At 35.4% G+C, this 23,773-nt stretch overlaps 1 long non-coding RNA gene across 1 annotated transcript; it reads right to left on the bottom strand.

Annotated features, from left to right (window-relative positions):
* Window positions 1-19,023: 19,023 nt before the first annotated feature.
* Window positions 19,024-20,784, bottom strand: LOC147510223 (uncharacterized). Its single transcript, XR_015216748.1, has 3 exons — window positions 20,613-20,784; window positions 19,457-19,522; window positions 19,024-19,203 (listed from the first exon to the last, which is right to left on the bottom strand). It is a non-coding gene; the product is annotated as an uncharacterized LOC147510223 (long non-coding RNA).
* Window positions 20,785-23,773: the final 2,989 nt, after the last annotated feature.

Raw genomic sequence — 23,773 nt, 5'->3', positions numbered from 1 at the left:
ACAGTTAGTCGTCAATTTAATGAAATTTTACATTGTGTGGTTCGCTTATATAATCTCTTAGTGGCTGATCATTTACAAGCCGTACATGGGAGAGGAACACCCCCACAAATCGCCAATGATCCGCGTTTCTCAAACTATTTCAAGGTAAGCACAAAAATTATTAAGTTCCATCTAACATTTTATTTGAAAAATAAATTCTTATAAATATGGGTATATATTAAGGATTGATTGGAGCATTGGATGGAACACACGTAACAACCATTATACCTATTGAATTGTAAGATAAGTTTCGAGGGAGGAAACTAAAAACCACACAAAATGTTTTGGCAGCATGTTCCTTTGATTTAAAATTCACATATGTACTTGTTGGTTGGGAAGGAACGACACATGATCAAAGAGTCTTGGATAATGCTCTTGTGCGACCTAACCCATTCGTTGTTCCTCCAGGTAACACCAATTGTCTAGGTTTAATGATTATTTAGTTACCCTAGCTTACTTGGATAGGTTTATTAAAATGTCTTGATTATACTTTTTTACTTGTAGGGAGGTATTATCTTGTAGATGGAAGTTACACAAATGACGTTGGTTTTCTTGCACCTTATCGTAGTACCCGCTACCATCTCTCTGAGCAAGTAGGCCATACTCCAGAGACTGAGCAAGAACTATTTAACAAGCGACATTCGCATCTTAGAAACGTAATTGAAAGAGCATTTGGTGTATTGAAGAAGCGTTGGGCTGTATTGTCTGCGAATTCTTTATTTTACTCATATAAGACGCAAGTTAAGATGACATTAGCGTATTTTGTGCTTCATAATCACATCATGGGGGTGGGGGTAGATCCGAATGATGAAATTTTGGAAGAAGTTGATCGAGAACTTGCTGCAATTGCAGTTGTACCTGTAGATCAAGTACCAAGTACAAATAGTATGTGCCAGTCAAGCCACAACGTAAGAAATAGATGGGTACAATTTAGGCTTGACATGGCACGAAGGATGTTTCAAGACTACAATAATTATAGAAGAAACCAAGCATAAGTAAATCTATATTCTGATTATCTTTTTATATTTTGATTAAGATGTGTATTGCTCGAATATTGTGTATTCATAGTAACTCTAGTTGTGCTGATAACCAAGACGTTTGTCATGCTCTATTTTGGGCTTGTATTGTTTTTTCTATGTAAATTTAATGCAGTTTGATTCAGGAATGGCAAATGATTGTGAGTCTAGCGTGAAAACCGAAGATAAGAAGGGGCAAATGAGGTGGACCACTGCAATGGATAATGTGCTTCTTGGTACGTTAGTGGAAGCAATGAGGGATGGCAAAAAGTGTGGTATGAACAAATGGCAAGATTCTGTGTGGAAATCTATGAGACACCTCTTTTCGGAGATAGGCGAGGAAGCAAGAAGTGCAACAAAGTCACATAGATAATAGACTACTGCGGATGAAGCTTGAATATAGAAATTTTCTTGAGCTCAAAGGAAGGAGCGGGGTCGCTTATACACCAGCCAGGCAAAAGTTGGAGGCTTCAAATGATTATTGGAGAGAGATTATGAAAAATGAGGTAAGTGATTTATTTTTTAAGTGTTAGATATGTTGATTTAAAACTTGCAGCATGTCTTAGACTTGTAGCTCTGTGTGTCGACATTCACTGATCTATGAGAACTTGTTTGAGCATAGCTCGTGTGTGTGTCATTCCCTTGTTTAATGTAACTAAGCATGCATGTAACATTTCTTTGGGCTTTAACTTGTTAATCCGGATGTTTTCAAAGTTGGCAGCTAGGAGACTTTTTATAAGAAGGTTTCATATTCTAGACTAACAAAACATAAGAACAATGCGCACTCTAAGTCTCTAACTCAAACCACATCTTCGATTAGTCCCATATGAGAAACCTTTTAAACTGGAGCCGGGGTTCTAGGTTCCCGCCTTTAGTCCTAAGCTACAGCTTAAATGTGAATATTGAAATGACATACAAGAAATATTAAGCACAAAACAATATCATTCCCTTAAAATAGTAGTACTTTTACACAAAATGAATTAGCGCCTTTTCTCACTCTACACTCAAAAAACTTTTTGGTAGCTTAAAACACAACAAATTGTTATTTACAAAGGAATTGAAGTATAGTAGTGTGATCTAGGATTTCTATCTTCCTACAACCATTGTATTTGTCATATTATTTCTAGATATTATAACTTCAGAACTATCTAAACTTAACTCCATTTCCGTCAGATTCCTTCCCATGGTAAATGTGGGCTGTCTTGACATAGGGACAATTGCAGAGTCACTTTCCAACATTAGAACAGCAGTGGACATTATTGGTTTATCCATAGCTGAATCCTGTACACACAACAATCCCACATGTATGAATCTTAATACAACATCAGTTGGATAGCTGTCTTGAGACTAGCTAATGTATTCATCAACTTCTCCATTCTCTTTAACCCCTGTTTCACTTCTCTCATTCTCCCAATCTGGTTTCTCCGAGAAGAAGCCTTCACCTCCGATTTTTTAATGTAATTCCTTGTTTAATGTAACTGATTGCTGCATGTAACTGAAAACATTCAATGAAAGCATTTTATCATGATATGGTATGATCATTTATTTCATTTCATTTTAAATCATTACTTTAATTTTTGAAATACAGAAAGTGTCGAAAAAATTCAAGGCATTTAGAGATAGAGGAATCAAGTGGGACTTTGAGAAGCTTACAATTGTCATGGGCCAATCTCATTCAATAGGTGATAGTCTCCTTAAATTGCATACATACATCAGTTTACTTAGGTGTCTTGACTGATTTTTCACATTTCAAATACCAATTTACTTTGTTATATATCCCATTATAATTTTATTGTTTCCAGGTTCATTTGCACTTAATGGTATGGATGATATCAATAGTAATACCATTGAAGATTCACACGATCAACAAGCAACTTGTGAGAATAATGATGTGGAAGAAGTGGAAGATAGCATGTCATCCAAAAGTACTAAAAAGAGACCATCTTCTTCGTCTACAAAACCACCTCCTAAGAAAGCGCGAAATACAGACGAGGTAATATAGATTCTAGAAGGATTCAATAAAAATCTTGAAAAGCTTAGAGAAACAGTTAACCCATTGACATTTGGAAAGCAGTTAAGAGATGGCATTTTTGGTGTTGAAGGCTTTAGTGTGTGATTTTTAAATGCAGCTTTTCGAATTCTGATGAAGGATCGTAGTGAAGCTGAAATCTTTATATTGAGTGATGAAGAAGGTAGAAAAGACATGCTACATGACTTGCATGGATGTATTGGAGAATTGTGAGATTGTAATTGCTTTTGATGCATTTTAAAAAGGATTTTTTTGGTTCATAACAGTTATTACTGGATTACTTTATGTTTGTTGGATATTCATGCTTATGAGTCTCTCATGTAACAGAATATGAGTCTCTCATGTACGCCTGTATGAGCTTATGTCCCTCCTTTAGTCTCTGATAATTTGTGGTAGACTTGATCAATTTATCTTGCACTGTCAGTTTATTGAGCTTATTGAGTTTTGTATGTTATATTAGGAGTAATTGCACTGTCAGTTTATTGAGCTTACTGAGTTTTGTATGTTATATTAGGAGTAACTGAATTGGATGCTCATATGTCGACTGTGCAAGCTCTTTATGTGGCTGATTTTATTTGGGTAGAAATTAAAATTTCTCCTGTGTGTGCTTATTGAGCTCTTCTTATCAGTTTATTTTCAATGTTTTGAATACCATAAAAAATTGCAGGGAGAGCGAACCAAGCAACTGGAAAGTTGGGGAAAACTTTATTATGCAAAATTTTGCTCAACAAAAGTTTCACGCAAAAGTTTCTAAATTTGCACCGGGCAGTCCACCAAACAAGCGGACCCATAGTGATTTCAAAAGTAGGGAGATTATTAAGCTATACCGTAGAAAGACTTACTTTTCGATTTCAAAAACGTTTGTTGTAGTAGTAATCAAAACTGATCTCTTCTCAAACTAGTTTAAATGCTCGTCAATCAACACTAATTAAAGCGAAGAAGTGAGAGTGCAAGAAACCGATGAGAAGAAGAAAAAACAAGGCGTAACTTTTAGGGTTTGTGATGGAAGGGGAAGAAAGAGAAATTAACCCTGACATCAATCCTTAATATCCGGCGAGAGGGAAAGATAATTGGAAAATTTTCATGGCGAGAGGGAAAGATAATTGGAAATTTTCATGGCGAGGGGAACTTCGATTTCTCAATGTTGTTTCCAGAAGTGACGAGTCCATTGATGGTTCAATTTTTCTCAGGTGAGTTACTGTTTTATACTTGATTTTGGTTCTTTTTTTTTCTTAAGTTGTTGACGGTTTAATTGAAAGCCAAAATTTTGGTTTTTTTTTGGGCGTCTACCCCGATCCAAGACCGTTGGATGTATGATCTAACGGTCCGAAAATCAAAAACAAACTCACATTCTCTCTCTTCCTTTTTGTTTTTAATTTTTGGACCGTTGGATGGAAGCCTTATCTCTATGAGGATATTCTCATGGCAGCCCAGGCCTTTTTTTTCGTTAAGTTGTTGACCGATTTAATTGAAAGCCAAAATTGTGAGAGAGTTGATGGTTTATTCAATCACCAACTTGATTTGTTTTAGAAAATCCATCCTAATACCATCATATTTTCTTGACGCCTATGTCATACACGACATAATGTTGTAATGTACAGTCATCATAAAACTATCATATTTTCTTGACGCTTGTGTCATATATGACATAATTTTGCAACAACTTTCATAAAAATATACCAAAACACCTATCTTGACGGCTTTCAAAATAGCCGTCAAGATAGATAAAGGTCAACCGTCATAATATGTCTTTTTTTAGTAGTGGACCTTGAGCAAGAGCATTGAATACTACACATGCAATGTCATTGGCAATAGAAAAATGCCAATCTCCCATGATGTTTAGAAGTACAAACAACATCGCATTTCCCACGTTCATGGTCATGCTTGCCAAGGGAATGGTGATTTCTGGCCATCTGCCAGGTGTTGCTTCGTCTATCCGTGCTAGACCATCACCATATGTCCAGCGAAAACGAGGCCATGAAAATGAACGGTATGAATTCTTGCTAATGTATGACCAAGTTGTTGTTGGCTGGTGATAAGGCAGATCAAAAGTTAGGGCAATCGTTGGCTCAGAGAAAATATGTTGTGTGTCCCCAACTGTGATTATGAACCAGTCTAGGAAGAAATTGTGCTCATGGTTGAATGCTCGTGTATCTTCCATATTTTCATAAAAGTATGCAGCCAAACTTGGAGAATAAGTTTGATCCAGTTGAAGAAGTAGGGAAGACCACCCAATGTTGGTGATACAATCACGGAAGTGAAGGCCATAAGCTGGGGAGTCCATCATAGCCTAGAAGGATTGCTCATAAATGAAATAGTCACCTTGAGTGAAACAACGATAAGGTCCCACCAAAAGGGAATCAAATATGCTCCCCACGCCTGCTGATAAAGTTGAATAAAATCTGTCATGATGGATGGAAAAGTATGGAAGAAGATAAGGCCCTCCTGCAAACAAATTTAAAACAATAGTTTAAAATTTGTCTAGAAATGATGGTTTATTGATAACAACAAGAATTATTACAACCAAATGGTACACTATCCTTAACCACTGCTCAACAAGAGAAAACACAAAAAGACAAAAGAGGTGGACTAAGAGATAAAAACATAACCGAAAAACCTAATTTTTAAAGGTGGAACAAAATCCAAGGTTTTGTTAATGACGATGATGGCTAATTGGAAACAGTTCATTTACAAAATTGTTGAGGCTATCAACTTTCTGGATAAGCTGCTGCTGAAGGTCACTCTAGTGTGTGGAGAAATCGCTGTGGTTCTTCATTATGAGATTGTGATTTTCCAAAAACTGTGAGTGGTTTTCCAGCAGAATTGTAATTCCAGCAGTCTCCAAGTCTGCATAACCCATAGTAGGTGGAGAAGAGGTTTGGTCACTTAAGATGTTTGGGATGTTCCCGCCACATTGTGTCCTAACCAGTGGAGCACGGTTTGTTGATTTTGTTTCAAAGAGTGCTGAAGAACTATGTGGTTTCAGTTTCCGAGTTCACCATTAGATATAACTGCCTTCAGTAGTTGTTTGACGGTATCAAATGGTGACTCCTGAAAATGCATCTCCGGGTTTGTCATTGGAATATGAAGGACGTTGGAGATGATTTCCCTAGTCAATTCAAAACGTTGTCCATGGGCTTGGAAATAGAATTTACCATGGCCAGGTTCTCTAAATTGGTAGAACATCAACACCAATTCTCTGGAATAAGCAGCTGCCGAATGATATAGAAGAGACATCCATCCTCAACGTACAATTTCTGTGTCAAAATATGGAGCAAACAGGCCTTCATGAAAAAATTTCAAATAATTTTTCTAGGGCACTATTTTTCTTGGTCGATCCATTTGAAAGTATAAATGAGGGAAGAATAGTGAAATGAAGATGGCTTAAAGGAAGAAATTTATAGCCAAGATATGAACCTTTACGGATCAAGATGGCAAGTGTAGTTAGGTTCAAAATTAATATGTGAAAAAACACAGATAAAACATGTGCTCTTGTCGCATCACATTTAGGTGGTATCATGTTCAAATGAGAAATTCCTTGATGGGTCTTTTAACGTTATATTCCCGAGACAATGAAGAGGTGTTCATAAGGATTAGAGAATACGGAGGAAGGTTTCATAGGGCATTTAGACTAACACGTATTTTCTATCTTGAGTTGTCAAATGGTGCATGTAAAGTCACGTCCCTGAGACTGTTATCGTGGTATGCAAAGAGTTAGAACATACAGAGGAAGAAGCCACAGGGTAGTTAGACCTACATGTAAATTATGAATTTATGGAGAAAACCTCAATAATGGAAGCTTGTTAGAGCTTACAGAGTGGTGTGTGCGACATAATGAGTTGAGATTGGTTTGTTTTTGTGAATTTTTTATTTTTTATTTTGATTTTTTGATTTTTTTTATGGGTTCTCCATTTTTTTTTTTTTGTTTATGGGGAAGTAAAAATACAAATAATACATACAAACATAGCATAGACAATTTCTCCATTTAATACGTAAATGTACAAATGTGTGAGAATCATTTAACACACCACGCTAATGTACAAAAACATTAAAGAAAAGGAAAGATGTACGTTACATAGATCTAAATATTTTGAAGGATGTTATGCATAATCAATAGCGGGATAGCGATAAACACCCCCTATCATGAAAACCTTGAATGCATTGTCACGTTCTTTGCTTTTCAAAATTTTTGATCCGATTCATCCTACATTAAAAAGAGTAGAGTGTGGAAGAATTCATTTTTTGGAAAGGTGGAGAATGGGATGAGTGAAATAGTGGGAAGGGGGGCGATATTTATAGGTAGAGATATGACAGTTGGGGAAAGCTTGCGAAATAGTAGAGATCGCGTGGGCAAAAAAGCTCAAGCACAAGATGTGGATCGGGTTGAATTTTTTTGGTCCAAGCCCTAAAAGCGTCTTGAATAGTAAAGATCTCGTGGGCTAAAAAGTTCAAGCACGGGACTTAGATCTTCTTTTTTTTTTTTCACGTGATCATTTGAGCCGTTTTTTTTTTTTTACAAATTATGCATAAGATAAAAGCACAAAATATTTATTATTATTATTATTAGTTTTTAATTTTTATTTTTTTTTTATTAATTTTTGTTTTATAGTGTAAGTTACTAAATATGCATATAAAATCTAATCATGCAAACATAGTTCATTCATACGTAGCTATAGATGTTAGTATGTGAAGAGATTCTACTCATACGTATATATATATTAATAGGCAAAGATGCATCATTGATATATATGTCTATATTAACAGGCAAATATACATTAGTAATACGTATATGGAGGCTAATAGGCAAATATATATTACGTATACGTATATCTACGCTAACAGGCAAATCGAAACCACTCATATATATATATATATATATAAGTAAAGATGGATCACATACGTAAAAACTAAACATGAAACGTAAAATAAGATACTACACTAAACGACAGATATTTTGCATAATAATTTGATTTCGTCAATACTCAGTGAGATTGCAAATGTCATATTAATACTTTGATTTTGTCATATTTTGAACCCCGAAGGGCTTAGAAACAACTTTCCCAACTCAGATTTTAACCCTCGTTGGAATGTTCTCCTCTTTCATGACAAAATTAAATTATTGAACAAAACAGTGCACTAATGTATAGATAGATGCAAAGCATGCAACAATGTCCACTGATACGTATATATATTATAAACATGCAAACATATTTCACGCATGTATATATATAGGCTATCATGCAAATAATAATATACAACATGGCAATATTAAGAAACGGGAGTGGAAGGAGTTGAAACCTGGAAATGCCCATGCTACGCTTATAAATAGCGTCTTCAATAGCCTTGAAGCATGTTCATAATCTACTAAAACATGATATGAGTACTGTTCCAGGTCCGAGAACTGAATTGTAAAGTCCTAAAAAAACCGCAACCTGTTCAGAATTTCATTGAGCGCGGGCGCGCTATGAAATAGGCCATACGAGGAGCGGGTCGCGATTTGCACTTTTTTTTATAGAAACTATATACAAATGTACAAGGGAAGATTAACGTGTTAGCAATACTAGACTGCCATAAGACTCTCCACGTAAAATCTCAGGCAACTGTCATGTTGGTTCTAGAGCTAACCCAATCCAGCTAGACTGTGGCTACACCTTTATGTTTTAGGGGCCTAGGGTGTAGGACGGTACCATCCTTGATCATGTGAGGGGTGCAACAGTCTAATAATATTACCCTTATTACATATGGTATAGCCTCAAACTGGCCCAAAATGAAATCAAACAGCAAACAGCTAGGGGTTGGCCTGGTGGAATTTATTGCCCGTGTCCCAAGTAGGCAACATCCGAGGTTGAACATGAATATCTTTGTGCACACTGGTAGTGCAAAGGGGAAATGTAAAAGACACGAGTATATACATGTTGAGTCTTTTAACATCAGATCCTCAAGACGAGTCCCAACCCGTGGGAGCAACGACGCGGCGACGAAGTTTATCATGCTCAGCTACTATCAGACAAAAGTATACCTTATACCGACAAATATCGGATAGTAATATAAGACCTAGACAGAAAGGTGTTTGACAATGCATACACCACCCCATCCTTCATACACGTCGTTTTCGAGCAAAAGTACTACGACCATTACCTATTCGTGATGAGTGAGACTTACACCAAATGATTAACTAAAATTTGTGAGGTAGAGAGTAGAAAAGGGAAGAGAAGGAAGGAGGGGAAATTTTTGGTACCCATCGTTTACTAGGCGGCACATTTGCTCGATTATCGAAGACATTTATACTTTCGGTTCTGAAATAAAGTTGTTGTGGACTACGGTTACGGGCGCTGCAACCACACACTCTAGTTGATATGAGAGAAGAAAGGAAAAGAGGGCCCTTACCAAAATGGTGTATTCCCTTTTTAAAACACATGAAATGAAGCACACTAAGCAAATCTATCAGTCGATATAGACTGGATCTTGAAGAAGAGTCTTGTCAACATCTGGAGACCATAACTCGTGGTAATGTTTGAGACGTTGACCATTTACTTGAAATTCGTTGTTATAGTTTAAGTTTTTCTAAGAGATTGCCCTATAAGTGGTTACAACAGAGACAATGAAAAGACCAGACCATAGTGTTTTCAATTTTCCTGAAAAAATGTGTAATCTTGAGTTGTAAAGCAAAACTTTTTGACCAATTTTGAAATCTTTCCACAAAATGTGTTTGTCGTGCACTCTTTTCATGCTGGCTTTATAGGATTTCGAGAGATCATATGCATCACTCCAAATTTCCTCAAGCTCATTGATTTGCAATTTTTGTTTTTTGCCTACCGCATTGATATTATAATTGAGGCTTTTAATGGCCTATAGAGCACGATGCTCAAGTTCAACCGGTAGATGATAAGGTTTTCCAAAAATGAGGTGGTAAGGAGACATCCCTATAGGTGTCTTAAAGGCAGTTCTATATGCCCATAGGGCATCGAATAATCGGAGAGACCAGTCTTTCCAAGATGGATTAACTGTTTTCTCCAGAACGGACTTTATCTCTCTATTAGATACTTCCACTTAGCTATTGGTCTGAGGATGATATGGAGTTGCCACCTTATGGGTAACTCCATATTTCTTTAGTAATGACTCAAAAATTTTATTACAAAAATGTTTTCCCCCAACACTGATGATAGCTCTGGGGATACCAAAATGAGAGAAAATATTTTCTTTGACAAACAATATGACAGTCTTATGGTCATTAGCACGACATGTTATTGCCTCAATCCACTTTGACATGTAGTCAACAGCCACCAGGATGTAGAAAAAGCCATGAAGGATGTGGTGCAGGAGGAAGTTTTAAGATTACTTGATGCTGGTATTATATACATTTTCTCTAATAGTGTTTGGGTGAGTCCAGTCCACGTTGTCCCCAAAAAGTCTGGCATTACAGTTGTACAAAATGAAAAAAATGAATGCATCTCCACTCGCATCCGAGTGAAATGGAGAATTTGTATTGACTATCGCAAACTTAATGCGGTGACACAAAAAGATCACTTCCCTCTTCCCTTCGTCAACCAGATGCTTGAATGTTTAGCGGGTCATGCATATTACTATTTTCTTGATGTATATTCTGGCTATTTTCAAATTGTCACGATCCTGCTGATCAAGAAAAAACAACATTCACTTGTTCCTTTTGGCACCTTTGCATACATTTCAACGTTGTATGCTTCACATGAGTGTGATAAGCACCCAAAACTGTAACATAAACCCCATAGAGACAACATTTTGGTTAAATATATCTTTAATAAATGTAAATTAATTATATTTTTCGTGTTTTTATAGGTTTTGACATTCAAACAACAAAATACAAGCAAAACCTGCATTTTAGCACATAATACGATCGAATAAAGCTTGGTCTTGAAATATTTCGTCTTAGCCGTTCAAAGCTCACAGACGCCAAAATAAAGCTCATGGACTCAACATGCCAGAATAGGAAAATAGTCCCAAAACGTAAACCAAATTCCGGAGCTCATATATTTTTATTTTAAACTCCAAATTCGCAAAGTGACATGCCTTATGCGAATGCCGATTTTTGCAAAAGTCAACTTTTGGTCTCACTAAGTAAAAGCTATGGGTCCCACCACGAAATGGGCCCTACCATGGAAAGAGCCATGAAACAAGTCAAAAGAACAAACCTAAGCCCCTGAGCTAGCCAAAGGAGTCATTTTCGGGTCAAGACTTGGTCAAACTGACCTAAAATAGCTTGAGAATCAGGAGAAAGTTCAAACAGTGACATCTTCCTTATCCTAACTCTTATTGGAGCATTTGACCTATCAAAATGATAAGCGTAGAAAACTCTACACAATGGTATATTGCTTCTACAAAATGGACCTATGGTTTGAAATCAGAGATAAAATCAAGCACGTCACTATTCATCAAGGCAGCGTAGATATTTTAGATTATTTATTATTTAACTTTTTGTAAAGTCAAAAGATGAATAGTTTCAAATAGTGTCAAATAGTGATTACTATTCCTTAAAGTCAAAAAGTTGAATAGTGATCAAATCTCAGTCATTGGATTAGATTTTTGAGATTCAATCACAACCATCCATTCAACAACAAATAGAAGGTCTAGTTTTAGTTTTTCTCATGGAATGGTTAGCATTCCATCAGTAGGAGTAGAGTTTAATTTACTGCTTTCTAGTGTAATTTTACTGCTTTCTAGATTAATTTATTGTTTTCTATTTTAAATTAATTTACTGCTTTCAGTTTTCAATTTCATTTTACTGCTCTGATTTCAAATTATGCTTTCAATCTCTAAATCAATTAGGAAATAGAAAAATCAAATCAAACTTTCTCTCCTCCACTTTCTCACTAAATCACGTGATCAAATTAATAGTTTATGTTTAGAAATAAGCATTTGCAATTTTATTGAAATGTGAATGAAATGACAAACCCGACCACTTTTTTAATAATTAATTTGACTGCGTTTTTGGTAAAATTAGCAAAATAATTAATTTGATCACATACATCAATCAATTTCTTTTTCTTTTTCTTTCTTCTCTTCTCTCCCCATTTTCATTTTTCACCCCTTCTTCTTCTAATCAACGTCACCTCATCTCGCCCCTAAATTCTCTTATTCTTAATAATTAAATTCTACTTCTAATCACGATTTCCTTTTATTGAAGGTACTGCTGCTGCAACTGGATTGGAGTTGGGTGGAAACGATGGTGAATAATGAAATGATGGCATTGTAAATTGATAATAACTGATGCTTGTTGTGGGTATGTTGATGCCTGATGAAGGAGGTGTTGGGTGGTGCTGGTTTGAGACAGTGGTGACGATCGTGTTTAAAATTGTCCTTGGTGATTGATGGCATTGGTGGTGAAGATAGTGGGACTTTGTTTGGTGGTGGTTGATTTGTGAAAGTTGGTGGTGAAACTTGCATTTGTAGAGGTTGTTCTTCTCTATGTGAAGGGGTAGTTGTGCTGTGGTGGTGGGTGTTGGTATCGTGAAGTAGGTAGGTGTCTGTGCTGCTGGTGTTACTACAAGGTGTTGCTACTACTTCCAATTGTGCACAACAAGAGCTTTCCATTATTGTTTGGTTATCGATCTTTTGTGAATATTTAACAACTAGTTGCAACTATTGGAGGCATCGTGACTCGTGAGGTACTACTGATGTCAATGTGCACTACTGCTTGTGGCATCTAATAGATTCCTTGTCCTTATGCTTGCTGCTACTGCTAGGTGATTCTATGATACCTACTAGCTTTCTAAAAAAATTGTTTGTGAGTATGTGGTGGATAAGGTGAATGCAGTGAGTGTGTTGAAGTAGATGTATGTGTGTATGGTGTTGTGTAGCTGCTCTGTGCGTGAATGAAGTGTGTGAGATGAGCTTTGTGGAGTGTTGCTGTGTAATTGCTTTGTAAGGTGTTGAGTTGTGAGAGTGTTCTTGCTACCGCTGCTACTGCCTACCTTTGCCACTACTTCCTGCTACTAGTGAATGCCTTGATACTAAAATGCAATGAGTGTCCGAGTGTGCGTGCTTTGGTGTACTTGTTGATGCAGTTTGTGCGTGAAGTGTTGATGTGAGCCACCTAAGGTGGGTTGTTGTGGTAGTTGCTGCTGCTGCTGCACTCCTACCACGATGTCCATGCCGACTTGCTTTTGTGTCTGTGTTGTTGCTGCCTCTCTTTGTGTGTACTGTGTGGAGAAGAAGTTAAGGGTTGGCAAGGTGTTGTGATGATGGCGGATGAAAATTGGTGATGGCTATTTTGTGAGTGGTGAAGTGGGAAGTCTGTATGAGGGCAGGATGCCCTGCTCTCCTTGACTGCGTGAGTGTGTGAGGTAGAAGAGATGAACTCCTAGTGGTGATGGACTGGTTTGGTGTTAAAGGCCTGATGCTTGTGCCGCGACTACAAGGACTGTGCCATAATGTTGTTGCTACTGCCATGAAATATTCTATACGAGTGTGTGAACATGATGGGTCATCGTGTTGAAATGACTCTCTGACAGTGCTGGAGAGTGGTTGGTATAGTGAAGTGTTAGTGGATGTGTTTGTGAGTGCACTACTGCCAAGTGTAATGCCTTGTGAATGGAGTGTATGCCAAGTGAGTGCAAGCTAGAGTGCGTGCTGGAAACGTTTTGTGGTGAGTGTACTGGTCATAGCATCTGCCTACAACTGCCATGGGTGTGGCCTAATAGCCAATGGTGTAAAAATGTAAAGAGCGTGCGCCGGTGTTTCTTGACCAAATTATAAGCACACGCCTATGGATTATTGTAAATAACTGTAATAAAATAAAATAATAATAAAAAAATAAATAATAATAATAATAAAATAAAAAATATATTTTTTGTGTGTACTTAGGATTTAATCCTTGAGGACATTAAACAAATGCCTACTGGACTAATGACAAACGGACTTCGGACTTAATGTCGTTTCGCCTAATCCTAATGCCTCCTCTCACGTTTGATTATGCTGAACACACAAGGCCTGTGGACCTAGATTTTCATCATCCAAGCACCACACATTAAAAAAAATATATAATAAAATAAAAAAAAAATATTTTTAAATTTTTAACTCATGTAAATAATTTAGTAAATATCTTCATATAATCAAAGCCCAAGAAGGCAAACTCTGTAACTTATTGGCCTTGTGCCTCATTTCAGCCTGGTTTGTAGGCCTCTATATCTATGTATTAATTTTTTGAATAACAGATGAGTGGCACTGACCCCGAACTGTCAACAGGTCAAGGACCACTCAAGTCATCTTCACCCCCAAGTGCGTATAAGCACAACTTGGGAAGGTACGTTTTCTTTTATCTCTCCCTTGAATATCCTGTCAAAGGGTTATATGCAATTTCCAAGCATGATTAGGCTACTTCAACGAAAATCAATTTTAGCATTTTGGAAATGATATGATAGAATGTTTAGAATCGTGACTTAATGTTAATGCATGTTTAGAACGTATGATTAGCAAACATGATTAGAATTCAAATTTTATGAATGCTTAATAATTTTGCGTATATGATCAACTTTAAACACATGCTTTTATATTGGGTACATGAAATATACTTTTAGGGAATCTACCACATACAAAATTTCCTATCATCACGGTAAATCAAAATGTAAACCAACCTAAGAGTAACAAACCTTTACCCTTGCATACAAGAGATAAATCAATCATTTCCGTTGTTGAGACCAATCTTTCGAATGAGTATCTAAAAAAATGCTAATTTGTCATATTTTACATATCTAAGCCTCATGAAGGACAACTTCTGTTGCATTTTCTTTTTTTATCTCGACTCGGGTGTGTAAAAATACCATTTTTTGGGGGGTACTTTTCTAAAAAAACCCCAAGTCTCAACTATTCCCTTATAGTTGATCGAGAAACATGATACCCCAGTTTCATCCCATTCAGGGCTGTGCATAGTCTAGGGGAATTTGACGTAAAAAGACCCCCAAGAACCTAGCCTCATGAATCTAACTTAAATAGACCCAATATATAGTCTTGAGTATCTGACTTAAAATGACTCATTTTTCATTGCATTCAAGTAATGTAATGCCACAATAAGGTAACCGCACCCTTCTATTTGGAGAGATAGTTGTAAGTGTCGGTTCCTTTGTCCAAATAACTCATGTATTCCAATTTAGTACCTGATGGGTGGTAGGGTAATGTTTATCAATGATGTGAGTTTATTTGTTCAACATATTAGTGAATAATCTATATTCGCTAAATCATTCCACCATCGGGTGTGAATGCCAAGGGTTTCTACAAACCTTTATGCTTGATAAAAGTCTTAGGAATCTGACTATAAACGACCTAAATTATTATGTTTGTATATATATATATATATATGTGTGTGTGTGTATATATATTAGTTGTTTTCTTTGATTGGTTTACTATTTTCAATTTTCTTGTTGCATGTTGTAATTTTTTCGACCGAATTTTTGCTCACGTTTCTCAGGTAATTTCTTTCCTTATCTCTCTTGATATTTTGAGGAAAAAGCATCCATCTGTTTGGGGGTGGGAGAGAAACATTTTGCAAAAAATTAGGTACATTTATGTTATTTATTTTTCTTTCTTTCTAAAAAAAAAAAAAAAATAAAAAAAAAAAAATAGTTAATCGTATTTAATAATAAAGGTCTTGTTTCCTTTTATGTGATGAAAATTGTCTAGAAATCTCACATTAGAATTAGAATTATGATTGGTTCTTAGAAACTTATGTTAATACGTACGCAACAATTTTTACATTTTTTCATGAATATTCATGCAATGAGTGTCAATGACTGTACATAGCAGTAAGTTTATGGGACCCACGGTTAGAATACTTAATTTCCAAATCTAGTGAGAATCTAGCCAAAAAGCCTCAACATAAGTGTATCTGAGTAATAACCCAAGGATGAAGTAATTCGGAGTAGAAATAAATCACACGTCCACTTGTTTGATCACTATACCATATCTTATGCGAGAATTTAGGCATTATTTGTACCGATATAGCCAAATAAAAAAATATACAAACCCAAAAAAAAATATTTCCCCTAGTTTTCCCCGTTGAGCCTATATATTAGTCATTTCATTTTTCAATCATTATTTCCTTACCTATATCCATATCTGATAAGTTTGAGAAATATGATGAAGAACATAAAAGAGAAGAGAAAGACCTATACTAATACGAAAATTCGTTCTATCAGTTAGCGCCGATTGATGATTCCAGTTAGCAGTGTCAAAACCAAGAAAGAGTAAATTCCATGAAAGAAAAAAATCAAAGTTATACACTCCAAAAATAAAATCAAATGGAGTAGAAAAGCCAAAAAGGGCAAAGTATGGAACAATTTTGAAACAAAAGAACACTAGGTTTTCTCCAGTAATTATTTGAAGACCCTATTTTCTCTAACTCATTATTTTGTTATCCCTTCTATTTCTTCTAAACCATTTCCTAAGCCCTGTAATACCTAATAAAAGTCCTCTAGCTCAATTAGGATATGTTAGTGTGATAGTAAGTGGTAGACGTGATTGATCGACCTCGGCTTCCTTAGACGTCATTGAAAATGTGAGGAAATGTGTGCCCACTACACACTGGAGGAAGCAAAACTTGAGTGAACGATATGAGAGAATTTGTGTTTCGACACATACCTGTGAGAACCTAGTTAAGGACGCTCTCCGAAGAATCTAGAAACGGTCATGTTTGTACATTTCATTGTAAAGTTCACTGCATGCATATTCATATGTAGATGTTTTGATTATTGTACATTTATTAACGTAGGTTTCAAACGAATTAATCCTCGTTCCCCACTTGTGAGATGTATAGATATCTGATATCTAATTTAGGGAACAAGCCTTTGTTACTGAGTCATTGTAGTATATGTGAAGTTTGTGGGTATCTTCTCTGGAAAACTCTCACGAGGCTATAACTCGTCTACTAGGGAATTCCTACTAGTTTAATGTCTTGTTACATACGGTCAATGTAATCGCGCTCTGCAAAATGAGAATTAGTTAGAACTATACATTTTTGTCCACTTATCTATTTTAATGCCTCTTCTTTGCTTGAGGACAAACAAAATGCTGTTTGGGGGTAGTATGATAAGCACCCAAAACTGTAATATAAACCCCATAAAGACAACATTTTGGTGAAATATGTCTTTAATAAATGTAAATTAATTATATTTTCATGTTTTTACAGGTTTTGGCATTCAAACGACAAAATACAAGCAAAACCTACATTTTAGCACATAATACGGTCGAATAAAGCTTGGTCTTGAAATCTTTTGTCTCAGCCGTTCAAAGCTCACAGACGCCAAAATTAAGCTCATGGACTCAACAGGCCAGAACAGGTTAATAGAGCCAAAACGTAAACCAAGTTCCGGAGCTCATATCTTTTTATTCTAAGCACCAAATTCTGCAAGTGGCCTGCCTAGAAGATCAGTGCAACATGCTCTATCTAATGCTAGATTTTGCAAAAAGTCAACTTTCGGGTCTCACTGGTAAAAGCTACGGGTCCACCCACAGAAATGGGCCCTACCATAAAAAGAGCCATGAAACAAGTCAAAAGAACAAACCTAAGCCCCTCGAGCCCAAAGGACTCATTTTCAGGTCAAGACTTGGTCAAACTAACCTAAAACAGCCCGAGAATCAGGAGAAAATTCAAACGGCGACATCTTCTGTCTCCTAACTCTTATTGAAACATATGACCTATCAAATTGATCAACGCAGAAAACTCTATACAACGGTATATTGCTTCTACAAAATGGTCGTATGGATTGAAATCAAAGATAAAGCCAAACATGTCACTATTCATCGAAGACGACATGGATATTTTAGATTATTTATTATTTAACTTTTTATAAAGTCAAAAGGTGAATAGGTCCAAATAGTGTCAAATAGTGATTACTATTCCTTAAAGTCAAAAATTTGAATAGTGATCAAATCTCAGTCGTTGGATTAGATTTATGAGATCATGACCGTCCATTCAACTATAAATAGAAGGGTCTAGTTTTAGTTTTTCTCATAGAATGGTTAGCATTCCATCAGTAGGAGTAGAGTTAGATTTACTGCTTTCTAGATTAATTTACTGCTTTCTGTTTTAAATTAATTTACTATTTTCAGTTTTCAATTTCATTTTACTGCTTTCTGATTTCAAATTATGTTTTCAATCTCTAAATCAATTAGGAAATAGAAAAATCAAACCAAACATTCTTTCCTCCACTTTCTCACTAAATCACGTGATCGAATTAATAGTTTATGTTTATAAATAAATATTTGCAATTTTATTGAAATGTGAACGAAATAACATACCCGACCACTGTTTTACAGACAAATCAATAGACTTACTATCACACCATCCTACTTCAATTGATAATCACACTCTTGCATACGTAAAAATATAAGTTTTCACATGCACTCGAATACGACCGTTCAAATACCTCGCTCACATGCATGTTGTAATTTATTTTTAGCAAGGATTTCATTACAAACCAAAAGGCTATAACTTAAGCTAACAACCAAATGAAGATTTCTCTATAAGGGAATTATGTGAGAAGGATTTTACAAATATTTTAAACCTATTTTCCAAAGTGACTTAATTTGCAAGTTACTCAACTTAGATTAAACTAAAAATGAGAAACATAAGAAAAGAGAATTCTACTAGTTTACTTAATATTGCAATACTCAACTTAGAAATGACTTTAATTAATAACTTAGAATTGAAAACATATTATAAAATTAACTTAACAAAACCAAAACAAAAATACAAAGGTGGAAACTTTCTACTCCATAACTAAACTAAACTACGGAGCAAAAGTTATGTCTTGCTACTAAAGATATCCTATTAAAGCAAATGAGAGTGCTCTGTGGTGTCACACCCCAAATTTCCAGAAAATTTAAAATAGGGAAATATCTACACCCTATTCCATCTTCTGAAAACCCAGGATGAAACGAAACCCTAATAACCCATTACTAAACACGATATAGAAAAAATGAGATCAAATTAAAACCAAAAGAACAACTCTTAATGTATGAATTCAAGAATTACTAACCAACTCTATTACATCTGTTTAAAATCAAGACTTTATACTTCATAAAACTTATACCAGTAAGACTCCAAGAGTGAATCCAAATCAAGCGTCTTCATCCACTGCATTCTACCATCTATGTTTTCAAGAACACACCCACGTTGCCAAAGAAAGCAAACATAGGTCAGCAAATTGAATTTGCTGGTATGAGTAAGACTAAAATAACATATACAGTACTACATTCAATCTTTCAAATTAATAAATATAACGTTACCAACCATTTTAACTTAGAAGACATGATAGTTCTATTTTTCAAAACGGCGTATAGTTTCTTCCCAAGTAAGATATCAATTCCATTATCTAGTAAATTAATTTAATTAACATCTTACCTATATCCGCTTATGTGATAGGCTAGGATAGCGTCCCTGCATAAGATGTTAATAAGTCCTACCCTCCTGCAAAACAAAGTTAGGTTTCCCAAACATAAACATTTAATTCATACCTCTACTTCACTCTCACAACAACCATGAGAATACACAATTTACATAATATATATCACCAATATTAACATTCATGTCACATTCCTTCATAAGAAATTCTATGTATCATATAATAATACACAACCAATCATATCCAACAACTCACTCATATATAAAGCCAATATTTTACTTAAACCACTCGTCTACTTATGAGAACGGGAAAAATATCACAACCAAGGAGTACATTCATCCCTTGTGAGTATCAACTCACACAAACCATGTATATATTTCTCATAAGAAATCATGTACATCATAATACATAAATATTCATATGCAATAACTCCATCACACGTAAAATCAATATTTTACTTTACTTATTAATTATCTCGTTGACTCATTTATTAAAAGACACAGCCCAACTTTTAGTTCCTATTCCACGATTTGCACTTCACACATTTGCCAAATCACACATATCCGTGTGCCTCACTCACACCGAGTACCATTACAAGACATATGTCCGAAGTGGGGATATCGCCTCCAAGAAACATATTTTCATCTTGTAAACTCGTAACTTGTGAGTCACAGCCATCTCTGGGCTTTCCATCACTTCAAAAAAATTGACCTCAACACCATTAACGACCATATGGGCGACTTCAACAGTACCTAAACAACAACCAAACATATACCCATCACCCGACAACAACAACCAACAAAGTTAAACTCCCAAAACACTTGATTCAAACACCATAACCCATATATTCACTCAATCACTCGGTAGTATACAACAACCCTTGTACCCAATCTAAATCTGCAGTATAAAATAACCCATATACTCCATCCCAATCAACAATATAAAAGTATTCAATACCCATTACTTTAACTTTAAAGAGAACAATCTTGACAGAGCACACAAAATAATCTAGAACGACACAGAATGAATAACACTTAACTAACACAATTATAGTTATATGAAATCAGTTTTGTATGAGCACAGTTATATAAAATCAATTTGTTTCGAGAGAAAACACTTAATGAAGTTCAGTGAAAGATTTAAAAATCTACTCACTCCTGATACGCTCCTGCTATCAGCTATCAGTAGATTTCTAGCAAGAAGCCTCCCTTATCCTCTATGTGTAAAACTCTATTTTTTTCTTCTCTATGTAAAACTCCCTCTGTGTTAAAAAAAAACTCTCCATGTGAACTCCTGTGTAAACTCCTCTATATGTCCTTTGTTTTTAAACCCCCCAAAAACAGGGATGAAGGTTTATCTCTTTACCTTTCCTATCTCCACTAATCTTTATCCTTTTATTTTATTTTATATTTTATATATTATTATTTATTGTTATTATTTATTGTACTAGGAAAATTATATAAAAAAAATGGGGTGTTATATGTGGCTTCATTCATCACGTGAATTTACAACACTCAACTACATCATTTAATGTTCCAATTGATTTTCTTTTCCTTCCTATCTAAATAACCATGACTTTGTGTTAACAAAGCATAATTTGTATCCACATGTCAAGACTTGGTGCCAAAGTTTAAGTTGCATTTACTATCAAGACTTTGTGCAAACCATATTTGGACTTTGTGCCAAAATGCATTGAAACTTTTTCCACCTAATTTTTGCCATCTAATCAGGCCACCAATTAGGACTTTGTGTCCTAATTACATGCACAAAAGTCTTTCCTAATTTAAATGCCTTGACTTGTGATAAATCAATGATGAAGCTTGACGTATGAACTTGATCACCTATTTCTGTAGGTCCGCAGACTGGGCCCCTCATACTTCGACTAGTGGTAGGTCCAAAAAGTTGAGTTTTTACAAAGTTCTGCCTATGTGTAGAGCTCATCGCACTGATCTTTCTGATGGTTCATTTTCCGCCATTGGAGTCCAGGTTTAGTAGATATAGGCTTTAGAAATTTGATGCTTTTTCGGCAATTTAATCCTGTTCTGACTTGGAATGGTCATGTTTGATTCCTTGGGCTTCATTTGGCTTCACGTGGCTAAATTGAAAAACTTCATGTAAATACCCTATTCCATGCTTAAATACTGGCTTTTATCCTCATTTTCATGTTGATTACTCAATCTTGTAAAAGCACGAAAATATTATTAATTTATTATTATTAAACACATAATTAACCAAAATGCTATATCTCTAAAGGGTTTTATATTACAGTTTTGGATGCTTATCATACCACCCCCAAACAGCATTTTGCTTGTTCTCAAGTAAAGAAGAGACATTAAAATAGAAAAGTGGCAAAAAATGTGTAGTCCTAAGCTAATTCTCGTTTCACAGATAGCAGTTGCATTGACCGTATGCAACAAGACCTTAAACCACTAAGAATTTCCTAGTAGACGAGTTTCAGCCTCGTAAGAGTTTTCCAAAGAAAATACTCACAAACTTCACTTATACTACAACGACTCACTAACAAAAATTATTAGTATCTATACATCTCACTAGCGAGGAACAAAAATTAATTCCTTTGAAACTTAAGTTAATATACACACAATAATTAAAACATCTACATATGAACATGCATGTAGTGAACTTCACATTGAATTAGACAAGTATGGCCATTTCTAAATCCTTTGGAGAGCGTCCCTAAATAGGTTCTCACAGGTATGTGTCGAAACACAAATTTGTTCATAATTTTTCCACTCAGGTTTCACTAACTCCAGTGTGCAATGGCACACTTTTCCTCACATATCAATGACAGTCAGAGGAGCCGAGGTCGATCAATCACGTCTACTACTTATTATCACACCATCCTACTCCTAATTGAGCTAGAGGTCTTTATTAGGTATTATGGGGATTAGGTGATGGTGTAGAAGAAAATGGGAATGGAAAATAAAAAATGATAAGTATGAGAGAATAAGGACTTCTAGATATTTACACTAGAGAAATCCTTGTTTTCTTTTCCTGCTTCTAACATAAGTTTCCATACTTTGCACTTTTAAGCATTAGACTCCTTTTGATTTGATTTTGGGGAGTTCTAACTTTGATTTTTTTCTTTCTTTTGAATTTTGGGAAACTTAATTCTATTTTTCTTTTCTTTTTCTTTTTATTTCTGAAGCAACTAATTGATTTTGATTTGGGACAAGTCTTTCTCTTTATTTTCCCACATTTCTTCCTATTTCTCATACGCATCATTTATGTGGGTTCATTTTAGTTGGTTTAATAGATGGGTAAAGAATTTTTGGTGAAAATGAAATGGTTGATAAAAGGTTTAGTGGGGTGACTAGTTATAAGCACCCAAAACTATAATACTAAACCCCGAGAGACATAACATTTTGGTTAATTATGTGTTTAATAATCATGAAATAATTATATTTTCGTACTTTTGTAGGTTTTCGCAGTTAACGTGAATATGATGATAAAACATGCATCAAAGTACGGGAATATTATACATACTCGAAGTCTTCTCACTCAGCCCCAGTGAAACCCAACATAGCCTAACTAGAGCCGAAGATTCCAAAGGAACAAAACCAGTGCAGAACGGGTCCACATGTAAAGAAGCAGCAAACTTCCGAAGCTCACATATTTCAAACCTGGATGCCAATTTTGGCAAGTGAACTTCCAGAATGACCAGGGCGATGAGCTCTACGCAAACACAGAAAGTTGTAAAAATGCCAAAATCCGGGCCGCCACTGGACACAGCACGTGGACCCACTCTATGGGCCCATAAGAAATGATGAGTCATCATGCATAGACAAGTGACAAGAAACTTGTGTGCCAACTTGCAAATAAAGAAAAGACAAAACAAGAAATTAATACATTATTTGATATTTGCAAATGAAGAAAAGACAAAACAAATTAATACATGAAAAGACAAACTTTGTTAATACAAAGTTTGGATGTTTAGAAATAGGAAAGGACAAAACTTATAAATGAAAGGCTTCACGTGAGATTCAAAGAAGGAGTATATAGTTTGATGTTGGTGGATAGAGAAAATGAGTTTTTCATTCTTGCATTTTCCATTCCAGTACTTACATTTCATAGAGTAGTAGTTTCCTTTCTTTTAAAGCTTGTATTAGGTACAGTAAGTATTTCACTTCAATAAAATCTATTTTTCTTCAAGTTAAATTCTTGTTCTTCATTCATTTCTTGTTACTTATTCATTGCATACAGCAAGAACAATCAATCTATCCAAGGACCATGAGCTAAAATCCTCCCAAGGGGAGGGTTAATGATGCTCATGTGAGGATCAGGCTGAAATTTAGTAT

Source organism: Coptis chinensis, chromosome 3, assembly GCF_015680905.1.
Source record: "Coptis chinensis isolate HL-2020 chromosome 3, ASM1568090v1, whole genome shotgun sequence".
In the NCBI taxonomy this organism is placed as follows: domain Eukaryota; kingdom Viridiplantae; phylum Streptophyta; class Magnoliopsida; order Ranunculales; family Ranunculaceae; genus Coptis; species Coptis chinensis.
This window is presented reverse-complemented; position numbering and strand designations above follow the sequence as displayed.